We start from the raw sequence: 17,608 nt of genomic DNA on the forward strand, positions 1-17,608 counted from the left end.
TATGCCGATCAAAAGGCGTGGCAATGGTTCGGGTTCGACCAAGCCCCCAAGTGATTCTGTGGCCTTAGGCCGATCAAGAGGCGTGACTGGTTCAGACTTGACCATGTCCCCAAGTGATCTGGTGGCTTTCGCCTATCAAAAGGTGTCGCATTGGTTCGGACACGACCAAGGCCCCAAGTGATATAACATGGTGCTTTGAAAAGCTAACCCAAGAGGTAAACCGGAGGCCGCTTTAAGACAGAACCTCCGTGTAACCACGCATGATGTAAAAAAACAGAGACCCCGCTTTATGAAGCAGAAGCCCCCATGTGATCAATAATATGTTAGGCCAATAAGGCATGATACCCATGTTTGAACTGCGCATTATGGCAACAGGTCCTCTTTGGCACCCTTTAACTTTTTGCAAGAGATAAATCCTTCTTGAACCGGAATTTTGAACCGGATATTGAGAGCTTCAAAGCTTTGTGGGAGACATCTTTCCCTTGAACCAGATTGTAAACCGGAATCTTCATTTTTAGCCGGAAATTTTCTGATGGCCTTTCAACTCGAACTTGCGAGAAGTTAATTCCTTTTTGAACCAGACATTTTTAAACCGGATTTGAGCGCTTGAGAGCTTTGTGGGAGAATATATTTCCCTTGAACCGGATTGTAAACTGGATACTTGAGAGCTTCAGTGAGACTGACTTCCCTTGAGCCGGATTTTAAACCGGAATCCTTTCTGATGATCCAGAACTTCTTCATTGAGCCGGGATTTTGTAACTGTCATATACTTACTAAGCCGGAAATTTTCTGACAGCCTTCGAATAGCAGTAGCCTTCGGGACTGGGTTATCTTTCCCTCCATCGTCCTGGGGTTCTTAAATTTGCTGGCAAGATTTGCTTAGTCATGTCATCGTAGCCCCCGAGTCTCAAGGTGACTCGAGGAGTTGGCTTGAAACTCTCCATATTTGACCGTGATATAAACCGGCATAACTTGTATATCATTGGTGTTGATAACACGATGTGAATCCACAGAAGGTTGTGATGACTGCGGCGGGTTATAAATGATCCCGTATGAGCCGTGTCAGCAACTCGGCCAATAGTTCCTTCCAACTGGCGATTTGAAGTTAACCAAACTGTAGTGGCGGCGACTTGTGCGCCTGCCCATTGAGCCATCCAGTGTAGACGCGGTTGATAGTATATGATAATTTGCCTCCATTTTGAAAGAAAAACCGGGCTACCCAAGCTGTGACTTGCTCATGCAGACAGGTGCGGCCTGGTATGTTGATGTAGACCAGGCCGTAATAAATGGACGGTAGAGACGTCCACAGTATTAGAGGTGGCTTGGGCAGATGAACCGGCCACGGTGTTGTAAACCGGTTCGGACGGGCGAGTCAAACGCAGGCACCGTCCCGGCAAGCTGATGTAAACCGGGCTGTAAGGGCGGCATCTTGCACGCGTCCATTCACCGTGTAATGTGGCACGGACGAACACCGGGCAGGACGTTTCCAGCGCGTGCTTCGTACCCATGGTATAAACCACGTTTATAATGAATAATTGTCCTGCATACAATATTGCAGACCAAGGCAAAGATAAACTGCTCTTTGACAAAAATAATATGCACTAATAAAATATATTTTAGATGAATATCACCTGATGTGCCAGGCCAGAAATAATCCGCCATGAAGTTGATGATCACTAGGTTAAGTTGAAATCACTCACGAGTGAGTCGGCCACGGCGTTGTACGCCGGTGCGGACGGGCGAGTTAATCGCAGACACATAAGTCGCACGAACGGGCGAGGCAGCCGCGTCGTGTTGTAAGTCGGTGCAGACAGGCAAGTCGGCCGATCGTGTTGATGCAAATGGACCGCAACACACATGTCCGTGAAACTGTGCGGCACAGCCGAACGTGCATCCGCGGTATAATAGCATAAACAATTGTCCTGTGAAAAAATGTTACAGGGCAGAATAATTGTTCTTTTGGCAAAAACAATAAGTGTTTAATAAAATAAGTTCAGATAGATATCACCTGATTTGTTCAGACAATAGATGATCCGTAGGTGATTAGCACTGCGTAAAATATGCACGTCGTCGGACTTATCCAGGTTATAATGCTCCAGACGGTCTGCTGGCTGCTAAGACGGCGAACGCAAAACGGCAACATCTGTTGTAGGGATGGCATCTATAGTAACATGTAGTAGAGACAGAAGCAAACTCCAGCAGGACCGGCTCACAGTGGAAAAAGCCACCGGGCAGCCGCGGCAGCTCAACGGTAGCAGAGGCTGGGTTGAAGTGGCTCGGAAGCGGCTCTGAGGCGGCAGGGCCGGCCTGCGGCGGTACCCCGGCAAGGCGTGGAGAGGCCGGCTTGTCAAGGTAAGCGCTGTAGAAGCGGCGACGAAAACAGGTTGGTGACGGTAATTCAGACAGGAGACAAGGCGCGACAGCCACCCGGACAGGAGACGAGGTACGATGATGACTCAGACGGAAAAGCAGAGTCCAGCTTGACCCGGAGCAACCACAGAGGCCCTCTGTAAGCCGGCCAGCGATTGCGGCGACTTGGAGGCGCAAGCGAACCTGAGGCGGCGTGGAGGCAGTGCCTTGAGGCACGTGAACAGAGGCGAGTGGTGAAAAATAATAGCGGGGGAGGCGAGTCCGTATCCGCGTCTGCATCTTCCTTCCTGCTGTTGCTTTTTATTTTATTTTTTTCGTTGTTAACTGATGATCCTGGAACTGACGTACGACCAACACTTGTAGCAGTTGTTAGAGTAATACTCAAGTAGAATGCCTTCATCATGTGCTATTGGAGTATTTTTTGGAAGTACCTTTGGATTTGATTCAGGTACGTCCTAGCACCTGAGCCGATGCACATCATTAGCACTTGAGGCGGAGTGCTAGTTCACACAGGAAAATTATTGGTTGCTGCCTTGGGACTTGATCTGCCAGCTACGATTTGATGGGAGTAGAGGAGCAGGAGCACATCAGGTGTGCTCGTGGCACTGTGTATTTACGCTAGGGTGGCCGACCAGCAGATCACGGATTACTTGTCGAAAACTCCAGACGGTCTCGGCGGGCGCGACGTAGAACGGCACAACAACAGAGACTGATTTTGTTTCGGATTTGATGGTCCGCCGAGTCACATCCGGCGGCGCTCACGATGTAGCCCTAATTTCTCATGATCGCAATCTTGTATACGTTTTTTCCGACTGGTTTTCACCTTGCGTAGACGGATCCAAGTAACGGCCATAGCGGAGCATAGATCAACCCTCGTTTGCCGTGTGCGCTATCGTTGAAACTTTTTCCGATCTGGACCGAGGGACTTGAAGTTGATATAGATATTTTTGTGCCGGCTCTTCTCCAGCCGGCCAGTTGCGAGCTTCTCGATCCCTGCGGAAGATTCCTCCAAGAACTCAACACCAGCGTGCGCAGGCCCCACGGTGGGCGCCAACTGTCGTGGATTTGTCACGGCAGATGTCCTTAGTGTCAGGACTTAGTCGCGAGGCCAAAGCATCTATGTGGTAGCTTGAGAGGGGTTGAGTGCGACGAGAGACGCAGGGCGGATCAACACGCAAGACAAGGGTTTAGACAGCTTCAGGCCCCGGGAAACATCATCCGGTAAAAACCCTACATGCTGTTTGAGGCTAGGTCTCATTATCATCACGAGGGAGTCGCCGTAAACCGGCTCTCCTCTTTGTGTCTAGCCCTAAGATTGTTTCTTCTTGCTTGTAGCCTCCTTCCTTGGGGAGCCCTGCCCCTCCTTATATATGTTGAAGGGGCGGGTTACATGTGGAGTCCTATTAGGATTAGGACTAGTCTATCTCTAATACAAACCAGATACAAATCCAGGTCTTAACTCCTTGTAAGACAAATATTCCTTATGCCTTTCCTCTTAAACCGGCCCACCATAGTATTAACCGGCCTTCATGAACCGCCCGTTGGTCCACCAGGTCTTGTCGCTCCTCGCACCCGCCTGCCGGATTACCAATGAGTCGTGAACCGCCAGGTCCAAACGGGTCGCCCGGTGAATCGCCAAGTGCCAGCGGGGTCTTCAGATAAACCGCCAAGTCCGGCCGGGTTAAACTTCCGGCCGGTTTACACCGCGGGGTATATCCCCGATAGTACCAATCAGTTCAAAGGCGGGAGGAGTAAGGACTTACAACAACGGCTTGAACTGGTGTGCTCATGCCCTTCATCTTGTTGGTGTGGCAATCCTTGAAGATTTGCACTGCATTCGGTTCAGGTTCTTTTTTGTCCGCACGGGCTTTCCTCTGCATTTGGAACAAGTCAATATAGATATGATAATATGGCACAGAAAAAAGAAGCAAGTAGCAGCTATTTACAAGAGCCTCGCAGTGTGCAATATAGCTACGAGATCCCGTTGTCTGTTGGAATTTCACTTCAGAACGGCTGGTCTTGTTCTTCAAACAGTTAGCCTAGAATAAGATACACTTGTAAGGCACATACATAAATACAAGTTCAATATGTGGTCTGATCAAATACATATAGCCTACCTAATACTTTGGATCAGACCAGTGTATAACGAGGGCTGTCCAGTCTTCATCTGTAATATATTTCACTAGAGATGTTTGGGCGATTTCATTGTTAGCCTTGCCTTCAAAGTGAGATTTTCTAAGGTGGTACCGATACTATCCCAGAGCAGACTGAAAAACATGAGTGCATGCTTGTTTAGTTGCATCATCTTTCGAATCTAACTTGAACCTCATCTATTGAAAAAAGAATGTGAGTCTTATTAGGAGGAAGCTAGAAAGTATGGGACAGAGCAAGACAATATTACTAATTGCGATGAATAACATAACTTACGGATAAATGGTCAAGGAAGGTGTTAAACTGGGTATTGTCTTTCTCATTCCTGTACTGGATCCACGTTGGGAGGATACGTGCATGACACCTAACGGCAACGGCTGCATCTGATACTAACTTGACTGACTCTGTAGCATCACGTGGCCTTTTTAAACCCTCCTCAAGATGGATCTCCATTCTTCCTCCATTAGATTTTGTTAATCTGTCAAGCATTATCCCTGATGTCTGTTTCTGCTTGCGCCATGGTGCTAGTTCAACAACGAATATGGAAAGTGTTAGTGTACATCAAACTATGAGAGTACATATAAAGGAGCATGCAACAGCAACTTGACTCGGTCAGGTACCGTCTTGGTGTTGATGCTCATGAGGTTCATCGGATCTTGCCAAGTCCTGTTGTGTCAACAGTGCTTCGGAAGTACTGTTAGGTGTGAAGGCAACTTGGGAACTGGCCAGTTCCCGGCAAACAAACGAGTAACTTGTTGAGATGCTGGTACAATTGAAGCGGATGCTGCAGCTGGTGGAGCAGGTGATACTGTGTTTGTAGATTTAGCCGGTGGACTTGGACCTTCTACTGCACTATAAGTACCAGCAGAATCTCGATGGCAGATCCTTTTCCGTTTCACCCGAAGAGTAACACCACTCCCTACTATATTATTTTCCTTGCTCTTTTTTGACTTTGCCATGTCAAGCCGTACCCACAACACAAAGGAATAAAATCTCTCTTCAGAACTCATTGATGCATGATACATACAAGCAATACTTTAATGTAAGACAACCGTATGAGGATGGAATATGTAAGAAAAATAGGACGGCGTGACATATTCACAGCTACGATGTGTAAACTAAGCAGAAGGATTTTCAAGAAAATAGAAGTAATGCAAGCTAGACACCATATGAAAGATGCAACCAATATTACTCTGCCAAGTTAAAAGTGTCTTGTCATATGTGGAAATTCAAAAAATTAGAAGAAGTACAACGTAGAAATTAATGCAAGATGCAACCACTATCAAACTGCCATGTTAAAAGCGTCCAATCATGAGTGACTGATGCGGGATACACAACAACAGTACTTTGATGTAAGAACATGGTATGATAGATAGATGTAGTGTATTCTAGACACAGAAATCCATGTCATTTGCACGTGTATAACGTATAAACTTAGCAGGTGCAATTTAATCAAAATAGAAGAGATACAGGCTAGACAACATATGCAACATGAAACCAATTATCACACTGTCAACTTAGAGCAAGCACCTGCGATGGAGTACGGGAGATGAACTCATCATGTAGACTTGGGACTTCAACTTCATTAGCAGTAGAAGTGGCAAATCTAGAGAGTATCTATTTGCGTCGGTGCGGAGGACCATCAACATCCCCTAACTTACTCTTTTCGTTCCTATTTTCTGATATTGCCTTATGAAGTCATAACCACAAGAAGATGGAATAAAATTAGCTCTGCATAACTGGTTGATGCATGATACAGACGAACACTACTTTGATGCAAGGCGAGCGCAGGATAGGAGGATGGAATATATACAAAAAAGACAGTGTTGCATATTCACACGTACGATAGGAGGATGGAATATGTATGAAAAAACAGTAATTGGAAGGCATTTCAACAAAATTAGAAGAAATGAAAGCTAGGCACCATATGAACATGCAACCAATATCACTCTATCAGGTAAAAAGTGTCTCGTCGTAAGTGCCATTTCAAGAAATTAGAAGCAGTACAAGCTAGAAGACAATGCAAGATGCAACCTACATCACAGTCCCAAGTTAAATGTGTCTTATGTGTAACTTATCATTGTAGGTATAAGTTGTAAGCTACGCAGATGCAATTCAACATAATCAGAAGCAATACAAACTACACATCATACGGAAAATGCAACCACATAGAACAGTTCCAAGTTAGAGAAATCACCTGTGATGGTGGAGTAGGGGAGATGTGCTCATCATGTACACGTATGTTCTAGAAACAAGAATACGTGTCATATTCACATGCATTATGTGTAAAGTAAGCAGATGCAATTCAACAAAGTTAGAAGCAATACAAGCTAGACATCATACGCAACATGCAACCACATATAATAGTGCCAAGTTAGAGCAAGCACCTGTGATGGTGGAGTAGGGGAGATGTGCTGATCATCTACACAGCTACGCTGACTGTCCAGCCTTGTGTTGTCTTGCGAATCTTGTTGGGAGGATAGCGGAGTAGAATCTGTAGAGACCCCCTGTTTGAGTTGCTCCGAAGGACCACCATCATCCACTGTCGGACTAATTTCCTTCAGTTGTAATGATTTTGCATTGTGAAGTGAAACCAATAAGAAAAAGGAATAAAATTCGCTCTTCAAAACTCATTCATGCATGATACTAAAGAACACTACTCGGATGAAAGGCAAACACATGATGCGAGGATGGAATATGTACGAAAAATAGGATGGTGTGACATATTCACACCTATGATGTGGTAAGTAAGCAGAAGACATTTCAACAAATTAGAAGCACTGCAAGCTAGAGACCATATGAAAGATGCAACCAATATCACTCTGCCAAGTTCAAACTGTATGGCGTTTCAACAAATTATAAGCAGTACATGCTAGAAATCATATGCAAGACACAACCAATATCATAGTGGCGACTTAAAGGTGCCTTATCATAAGTGACTGATGCGGGATATGCAAGAACAGTAGTCTGATGTAAGAACATGGTGTGATCAGATATAATATGTTCTAGAAATAGGAACACATGTCATATTCACAGGCATTATGTGTAAAGTAAGCAGATGAAATTCAACAAAGTTAGAAGCAATACAAGCTAGACATCATACGCAACATGCAACCCCATATAATAGTGCCAAGTTAGAGCAAGCACCTGTGATGGTGGAGTAGGGGAGATGTGCTCATCATCTACACAGCTACGTTGACTGTCTAGCCTTGCGTTGTCTTGCGAATCTTGTTGGGAGGATGGCGGAGTAGAATCTGTAGAGAACCTCTGTTTCAGTTGCTCGGATGGACCACCATCATCCAATGCCTTGCCAATTTCCTTCGGCTTTATTGATTTTGCATTGTGAGGTCAAACCGACAAGAAAAAAGAATATAATTCGCTCTTCAGAACTCATTCATGCATGATACCGACGAACACTACTCTGATAAAGGGCAAAGTCATGATAAGAGGATGGAATATGTATGAAAAACTGGACGGCTTGACATATTCACACCTATGATGTGGCAACTAAGCAGAAGGCACTTCAACAAATTAGAAGCACTACAAGCTAGACACCATATGGAAGGTGCAATCAATATCACTATGCCAAGTTAAAACGGTCTCGTCATAGGTGGCGTTCATCAAACTAGAAGCAATACATGCTAGAAATCATATTCAAGACGCAAACCAATATCACATTGCCAAGTTAAAGGTGTCCCATCATGAGTGACTGATGCAGGATACACAAGAAGAGTAGTTTCATGTAAGAACATGGTGTGATAGACAGATATAGTATGTACCGAAAACATGAAAGCATGTCATATTCACACGTATCATGTGTAAGCTAAGTAAATGCATTTTACACTAATTAGGAGCAATACAAGCTAGACACCATATGCAACATGCAACCAGATATCACACCGCCAAGTTAGATCAAGCACCTTGGATGGTGGAGTAGGGGAGCGGAGACTTGGACCTTGTAATGCACTTGCCATACAAGGAGAATCCGTACAGATGCTCCATTTACGTTGCTGAAGAGGACTACCATCATCGCCTTCCTTACTCTTTTCCTTCCTCTTTCTTGATTTTGCCTTGTCAAGTCAAACCCACAAGAAAAAGGAATAAAATTTGCTCTTTAGAACTCATTGATGCATGATACTGATGAACACTACTTTCATGTAAGGCAGCCGCATGATAGGAGGATGGAATATGTATGAAAAACAGGACAGCATGACATATTGACATGTATGATGTATAAAGTGTAAACTAAGCACAAGGTGTTTGAACTTGTTAGAAGCAATGCAAGATAGAAACCATATGAAAGATGAAACCAATATCACTCTGCCAAATTAAAAGGGTGCCCTAAAAATGTATTTGACCAAATTATAAGCAATACATGGCAATAGGCTAGAAATAATATGCAATATGCAATGAATAAAGGTGACTCATCGTAAGTTATTGATGCAGGATACAGAAGAGAGGTAGTTTCATGTAAGAACAAGGTTAACACATAGATGTAGCTTGTACCAAAAATAGGAAGGCATGTCATATTCACAGGTATAATGTGTAAACTAAGCAGATGCAATTTACCCTAATTAGAAGCATTACAGGCTAGACACCGTATGCAACATGCAACCACATATCACACTGCGAAGTTAGAGCAAGCACCTGTGATGGTGGTGTAGGGGAAGTGCGGTCTTCAAGTATAGAGCTACGTTCACTATCTTCATTTAGGCTTGCTATTTCTATAGAATCATGTGGAGAGGATGAAACTGCATTCTTTATAAGAGTATCGCGTCTCATACTAACCCACGGGCGTGACTGTCTCATCATAAGCGATAGATGCAGGATACACAAGAATAGTAGTTTGATGTAAGAACATGGTGTGATAGGCAGATGTAGTATGTTGGGGAACGTAGCAGAAATTCAAAATTTTCCTACGTGTCACCAAGATCTATCTATGGAGAAACCAGCTATGAGTAGAAGGAGAGTGCATCTACATACCCTTGTAGATCGCTAAGCGGAAGCGTTCAAGTGAACGGGGTTGATGGAGTCGTACTCGTCGTGATTCAGATCACCGATGATCCTAGTGCCGAACGGACGGCACCTCCGCGTTCAACACACGTACAGCTCGACGATGTCTCCCACGCCTTGATCCAGCAAGGAGAGAGGGAGAGGTTGAGGAAGACTCCATCCAGCAGCAGCACAACGGCGTGGTGGTGATGGAGGAGCGTGGCAATCCTGCAGGGCTTCGCCAAGCACCTACGGGAGAGGAGGAGGTGTCACGGGAGGGAGGGAGGCGCCAAGGGCTCAGGTATGGATGCCCTCCCTCCCCTCCACTATATATAGGGGCAGGGGAGAGGGGGGAGGCGCAGCCTTGCCCCTTACTCCAAGAAAGGGGTGCGGCCAAGAGGGGGGGAGGAGTCCATCCTCCCCAAGGCACCTCGGAGGTGCCTTCCCCCTTTAGGACTCTCCCCTTTTTCCTATATCTTGGCGCATGGGCCTCTAGGGGCTGGTGCCCTTGGCCCATGTAGGCCAAGGCGCACCCCCTACAGCCCATGTGTCCCCCCGGGGCAGGTGGCCCCACCCGGTGGGCCCCCGGGACCCTTCCGGTGGTCCCGGTACAATACCGATGACCCCGAAACTTGTCCCGATGGCCGAAACAGGACTTCCCATATATAAATCTTTACCTCCGGACCATTCCGGAACTCCTCGTGACGTCCGGGATCTCATCCGGGACTCCGAACAACATTCGGTAACCACGTATAAGCTTCCTTTATAACCCTAGCGTCATCGTACCTTAAGTGTGTAGACCCTACGGGTTCGGGAGACATGTAGACATGACCGAGACGTTCTCCGGTCAATAACCAACAGCGGGATCTGGATACCCATGATGGCTCCCACATGTTCCACGATGATCTCATCGGATGAACCACGATGTCAAGGACTTAATCAATCCCGTATTCAATTCCCTTTGTCTATCGGTATGTTACTTGCCCGAGATTCGATCGTCGGTATCCAATACCTTGTTCAATCTCGTTACCGGCAAGTCACTTTACTCGTTCCGTAACACATCATCCCGTGATCAACCCCTTGGTCACATTGTGCACATTATGATGATGTCCTACCGAGTGGGCCCAGAGATACCTCTCCGTTTACACGAAGTGACAAATCCCAGTCTCGATCCGCATAAAACAATAGATACTTTCGGAGATACCTGTAGTGCACCTTTATAGTCACCCAGTTACGTTGTGACGTTTGATACACCCAAAGCACTCCTACGGTATCCAGGAGTTACACGCTCTCATGGTCGAAGGAAGAGATACTTGACATTGGCAAAACTCTAGCAAACGAACTACACGATCTTTGTGCTAGGCTTACGATTGGGTCTTGTCCATCACATGATTCTCCTAATGATGTGATCCCGTTATCAACGACATCCAATGTCCATAGCCAGGAAACCATGACTATCTGTTGATCATAACGAGCTAGTCAACTAGAGGCTCACTAGGGACATATTATGGTCTATGTATTCACACGTGTATTACGATTTCCGAATAATACAGTTATAGCATGAATAAAAGACAATTATCATGAACAAGGAAATATAATAATAATACTTTTATTATTGCCTCTAGGGCATATTTCCAACAGTCTCCCACTTGCACTAGAGTCAATAATCTAGTTCACATCGCCATGTGATTAACACTCACAGGTCACATCGCCATGTGACTAATACCCAAGAGTTTACTAGAGTCAGTAGTCTAGTTCACATCACTATGTGATTAACACTCAATGAGTTTTATGTTTGATCATTTTGCTTGTGAGAGAGGTTTTAGTCAACGGGTCTGAACCTTTCAGATCCGTGTGTGCTTTACAAATCTCTATGTCATCTCCTAGATGCAGCTACCACGCTCTATTTGGAGCTATTCCAAATAACTGTTCTACTTGGAGCTATTCTAAATTGTTGCTCCATTATATGTATCCGGTCTCTCTACTCAGAGCTATCCGGATAGGTGTTAAGCTTGCATCGACGTAACCCTTTACGACGAACTCTTTTACCACCTCCATAATCGAGAAAATTCCTTAGTCCACTAGTTACTAAGGATAACTTTGACCGCTGTCCTGTGATCCATTCTTGGATCACTCTTGTACCCCTTGACTGACTCATGGCAAGGCACACTTCAAGTGCGGTACACAGCATAGCATACTGTAGAGCCTATGTCTTAAGCATAGGGGACGACCTTCGTCCTTTCTCTCTTTTCTGCCGAGGTCGAGATTTAAGTCTTAACTTCGTACCTTACAACTCAGGCAAGAACTTCTTCTTTGACTGATCCATCTTGAATACCTTCAAGATCATGTCAAGGTATGTGCTCATTTGAAAGTATTATTAAGCATTTTGATCTATCCTTATAGATCTTGATGCTCAATGTTCAAGTAGCTTAATCCAGGCTTTCCATTGAAAAACACTTTCAAAATAACCCTATATGCTTTCTAGAAATTCTACATCATCTCTGATCATCAATATGTCAACAACATATACTCATCAGAAATTCTATAGTGCTCCCACTCACTTCTTTGGAAATACAAGTTTCTTATAAACTTTGTATAAATCCAAAATCTTTGATCATCTCATCAAAGCGTACATTCCAACTCCGAGATGCTTACTCCAGTCCTTAAAAGGATCGCTGGAGCTAGCATACCTTTTAGCATCCTTAGGATCGACAAAACTTTTCTGATTGTATTGCATACAACCTTTCCTTACGAAAACTAGTAAGGAAACTTGTCTTGACATCCATCTGCCAGATTTCATAAATGCAGCTAATGCTAACATGATTCCGACGGACTTTAAGCATCGCTACGAGTGAGAAAATCTCATTGTAGTCAACTCCTTGAACTTGTCGGAAAACACTTCGCCACAAGTCGAGCTTCATAGATGGTGACATTACCATCCACGTCCGTCTTCTTCTTAAAAGATCCATTTATCTCAATGGATTGCCGATCATCGGGCAAGTCCATCAAAGTCCATGCTTTGTTCTGATATATGGATACTATCTCGGATTTCATGGCTTCTAACCATTTGTCGGAATTCGGGCCCACCATCGCTTCTCCATAGCTCATAGGTTCATTGTTGTCTAGCAACATGACCTTCAAGACAGGATTACCGTACCACTCTGAAGCAGTACACATCCTTGTCACCCTACGAGGTACGGCAGTGACTTGATCCGAAACTTCATGATCATTATCATAAGCTTCTACTTCAATTGGTGTAGGTGCCACATGAACAACTTCCTGTGCCCTGATACACACTGGTTGAAGTGATGGTTCAATAACCATATCAAGTCTCCACCATCCTCCCACTCAACTCTTTCGAGAGAAACCTTTCCTCGAGAAAGGACCCGATTCTAGAAACAATTCATATTGCTTTCGGATTTGAGACAGGAGGTATACCCAACTGTTTTGGGTGTCCTATGAAGATGCATTTTATCCGCTTTGGGTTCGAGCTTAATCCTGAAATTTTTTCACATAAGCGTCGCAGCCCCAAACCTTTGAGAAACGACAACTTAGGTTTCTCTAAACCATAATTCATACGGTGTCATCTCATCGGAATTACGTGGTGCCCTATTAAAAGTGAATGTGGTTGTCTCTAATGCCTAACCCATGAACGATAGTGGTAATTTGATAAGAGACATCATGGTACGCACCATATCCAATAGGGTGCAACTATGATGTTTGGACACACCATCACACTATGGTGTTCCAGGCGGTATTAATTATGAAACAATTTCCACAATGTCTTAATTGTGTGCCAAAACTCGTAACTCAGATATTCATCTCTATGATCATATCATAGACATTTTATCCTCTTGTCACAATGATCTTCTACTTCACTCTGAAATTATTTGAACCATTCAATAATTCAGACATGTGTTTCATCAAGTAAATATTCTCAACATCTACTCGAATCATCTGTGAAGTAAGAACACAACGATATTCACTGCATGCCTCAGCACTCATTGGACTGCACACATTAAAATGTGTTGCTTCCAACAAGTTGCTATCTTGTTCCATTTTACTGAAACCGAGGCTTTTCAGTCATCTTGCCTATGTGGTATGATTTGCATATCTCAAGTGATCCAAAATCAAGTGAGTTCAAACGATCTATCTGCATGGAGTTTCTTCATGCGTATACACCAATAGACATGGTTCGCATGTCTCAAACTTTTCAAAAATGAGTGAGTCCAAAGATCCATAAACATGGAGCTTCTTCATGCATTTTATACCAATATGACTTACATGGCAGTGCCACAAGTAAGTGGTACTATCATTACTATCTTATATCTTTTGGCATGAAAATGTGTATCACTACGATCGAGATTCAATAAACCATTCAGGTTTAATACTAATCTTGATGGTAGAGGGAGCGTGCGATGCTTGATCACATCTAGCTTGGAAAAAACTTCCAACACATATCGTCAGCTCACCTTTAGCTAGTCTCCGTTTATTCCGTAGCTTTTATTTCGAGTTACTAACACTTAGCAACCGAACCGGTATCTAATACCCTGGTGCTACTAGGAGTACTAGTAAAGTACACATTAACATAATGTATATCCAATATACTTCTATCGACCTTGCCAGCCTTCTCATCTACCAAGTATCTAGGGTAATTCTTCTCTAGTGACTATTCCCCTTATCACAGAAGCACTTAGTCTCGGGTTTGGGTTCAACCTTGGGTTTCTTCACTAGAGCAGCAGCTGATTTGCCGTTTCATGAAGTATCCCTTCTTGCCCTTGCCCTTCTTGAAACTAGTGGTTTCACCAACCATCAACAATTGATGCTCCTTCTTGATTTCTACTTTCGCGGTGTCAAACATCGTGAGTACCTCAAGGATCACCATATCTATCCCTGATATATTATAGTTCATCACGAAGCTCTAGCAGCTTGGTGGCAATGTCTTTGGAGAAACATCACTATCTCATCTGGAAGATCAACTCCCACTCGATTCAAGTGATTGTTGCACTCAGACAATCTGAGCACAAGCTTAACGATTGAGCTTTGCTCCCTTAGTTTGCAGGCTAAGAAAATCGCCGGAGGTCTTATACCTCTTGACGTGGGCACGAGCCTGAAATCCCAATTTCAGCCCTCGAAACATCTCATATGTTCCGCGATGTTTCGAAAAACATCTTTGGTGCCTCTACTTAAGCCATTTAACTGAACTATCACGTAGTTATCAAAATGTGTATGTCCGATGTTCGCAACATCCACAAACGACGTTTGGGGTTCAGCACACTGAGCAGTGCATTAAGGACATAAGCTTTCTACTGTCTGCATAATTGCTACTATCAACTTTCAACTATATTTTCTCTAGGAACATATCTAAACAGTGGAACTAAAGCGCGAGCTTACGACATAATTTGCAAAAGGTCTTTTGACTATGTTCAAGATAATTAAGTTCATCTTATGAACTCCCACTTAGATAGACATCCCTCTGGTCATCTAAGTGATCACATGATCCGAGTCAACTAGGCCGTGTCCGATCATCACGTGAGACGGACTAGTCATCATCGGTGAACATCTTCATGTTGATCGTATCTACTATACGACTCATGCTCGACCTTTCGGTCTCTGTGTTCCGAGGCCATGTCTGCACATGCTAGGCTCGTCAAGTTAACCCTAAGTGTTTTCGCTGTGTAAAACTGTCTTACACCCGTTGTATGTGAACGTAAGAATCCATCACACCCAATCATCACGTGGTGCTTAGAAGCGACGAACTGTAGCAACGGTGCACAGTTAGGGGAGAACACTTCTTGAAATTTTGTAAGGGATCATCTTATTTACTACCGTCGTTCTAAGCAAACAAGATGCATAAACATGATAAACATCACATGCAATCAAATAGTTGTGACATGATATGGCCAATATCATATAGCTCCATTGATCTCCATCTTCGGGGCTCCATGATCATCTTGTCACCAGCATGACACCATGATCTCCATCATCATGATCTCCATCATCGTGTCTTCATGAAGTTGTCACGCCAACGACTACTTCTACTTCTATGACTAACGCGTTTAGCAATAAAGTAAAGTAGTTTACATGGCGTTCTTCAATGACACGCAGGTCATACAAAAAATAAAGACAACTCCTATGGCTCCTGCCGGTTGTCATACTCATCGACATGCAAGTCGTGAATCCTATTACAAGAACATGATCAATCTCATACATCACATATCATTCATCACATTCTTCTTGGCCATATCACATCACATAGCATACCCTGCAAAAACAAGTTAGACGTCCTCTAATTGTTGTTGCATGTTTTACGTGGCTGCTATGGGTTTCTAGCAAGAATGTTTCTTACCTACGCAAGACCACAACGTGATATGCCAATTGCTATTTACCCTTCATAAGGACCCTTTTCATCGAATCCGTTCCGACTAAAGTGGGAGAGACTGGCACCCGCTAGCCACCTTATGCACCAAGTGCATGTCAATCGGTGGAACCTGTCTCACGTAAGAGTACGTGTAAGGTCGGTCCGGGCCGCTTCATCCCACAATACCGTCGAAACAAGATTGGACTAGTAACGGTAAGCATATTGAACAACATCAACGCCCACAACTAATTTGTGTTCTACTCGTGCAAAGAATCTACGCAATAAACCTGGCTCTGATACCACTGTTGGGGAACATAGCAGAAATTCAAAATTTTCCTACGTGTCACCAAGATCTATCTATGGAGAAACCAGCTACGAGTAGAAGGAGAGTGCATCTACATACCCTTGTAGATCACTAAGCGGAAGCGTTCAAGTGAACGGGGTTGATGGAGTCGTACTCGTCGTGATTCAGATCACCGATGATCCTAGTGCCGAACGGATGGCACCTCCGCGTTTAACACACGTACAGCTCGACGATGTCTCCCACGCCTTGATCCAGCAAGGAGAGAGGGAGAGGTTGAGGAAGACTCCATCCAGCAGCAGCACAACGGCGTGGTGGTGATGGAGGAGCGTGGCAATCCTGCAGGGCTTCGCCAAGCACCTACGGGAGAGGAGGAGGTGTCACGGGAGGGAGGGAGGCGCCAAGGGCTCAGGTATGGATGCCCTCCCTCCCCTCCACTATATATAGGGGCAGGGGAGAGGGGGGAGGCGCAGCCTTGCCCCTTACTCCAAGAAAGGGGTGCGGCCAAGAGGGGGGGAGGAGTCCATCCTCCCCAAGGCACCTCGGAGGTGCCTTCCCCCTTTAGGACTCTCCCCTTTTTCCTATATCTTGGCGCATGGGCCTCTAGGGGCTGGTGCCCTTGGCCCATGTAGGCCAAGGCGCACCCCCTACAGCCCATGTGGCCCCCCGGGGCAGGTGGCCCCACCCGGTGGGCCCCCAGGACCCTTCCGGTGGTCCCGGTACAATACCGATGACCCCGAAACTTGTCCCGATGGCCGAAACAGGACTTCCCATATATAAATCTTTACCTCCGGACCATTCCGGAACTCCTCGTGACGTCCGGGATCTCATCCGGGACTCCAAAAAACATTCGATAACCACGTACAAGCTTCCTTTATAACCCTAGCGTCATCGTACCTTAAGTGTGTAGACCCTACGGGTTCGGGAGACATGTAGACATGACCGAGACGTTCTACGGTCAATAACTAACAGCGGGATCTGGATACCCATGATGGCTCCCACATGTTCCACGATGATCTCATCGGATGAACCACGATGTCAAGGACTTAATCAATCCCGTATTCAATTCCCTTTGTCTATCAGTATGTTACTTGCCCGAGATTCGATCGTCGGTATCCAATACCTTGTTCAATCTCGTTACCGGCAAGTCACTTTACTCGTTCCGTAACACATCATCCCGTGATCAACCCCTTGGTCACATTGTGCACATTATGATGATGTCCTACCGAGTGGGCCCAGAGATACCTCTCCGTTTACACGGAGTGACAAATCCCAGTCTCGATCCGCATAAAACAATAGATACTTTCGGAGATACCTGTAGTGCACCTTTATAGTCACCCAGTTACGTTGTGACGTTTGATACACCCAAAGCACTCCTACGGTATCCAGGAGTTACACGCTCTCATGGTCGAAGGAAGAGATACTTGACATTG

This window comes from Triticum dicoccoides, chromosome 2B (genome assembly GCF_002162155.2).
Source record: "Triticum dicoccoides isolate Atlit2015 ecotype Zavitan chromosome 2B, WEW_v2.0, whole genome shotgun sequence".
NCBI lineage: Eukaryota > Viridiplantae > Streptophyta > Magnoliopsida > Poales > Poaceae > Triticum > Triticum dicoccoides.